Source organism: Nannospalax galili, unplaced genomic scaffold, assembly GCF_000622305.1.
Source record: "Nannospalax galili isolate Female #2095 unplaced genomic scaffold, S.galili_v1.0 scaffold788, whole genome shotgun sequence".
NCBI classification, from domain to species: Eukaryota; Metazoa; Chordata; class Mammalia; order Rodentia; family Spalacidae; genus Nannospalax; species Nannospalax galili.
The window spans coordinates 1303967-1304484 of NW_008359996.1; positions in this window are offsets into that span (position 1 = coordinate 1303967).

A 518-nucleotide genomic window follows, 5' to 3' on the forward strand; every position below is an offset into this window, starting at 1 on the left:
TACATGAAAGTCAGTGAAGTGTTTTTCTATTGGCAGCTCCTGGGTAGAGAAGGGTGGTAACTGGTACTGCTGTGAGCAAACATCTATTGCTGGATGCACACAAAAAGCTATTAGACATTGGGGTAGGTGGTGAAGGGAAGAAAGTTAAACTTGTTTCAGGACATAGTATCTTATCTGGTCCTCTGTCTTTCCTGCAGAATAATATTATGATTTAGTACAGACTTGGCTGCAGATGCAAGCTGTTGAAAGACATGAAGGTTAGCTGTGGGGTACCTGGAAAATGCACCTGAGTGAAAATTGTCATTACTTTAATGCTCTAGCGATTGTCCCATGGATCTGATTCTTTTCCTTGAAAAATAAAATCTCTAGAACATGGTATTAGGGAGAGTGGGGGCTGTCTGAAGCGTTGGTGCTAAGCAGGGTAAAGACAGCCATGAGAATGACAGAGAAGGAAGCTCCAGGGGGACATCTGCGGCGAGCAGTTTCCACTAGGTCATGGATCTCTCTCCACGTGATCC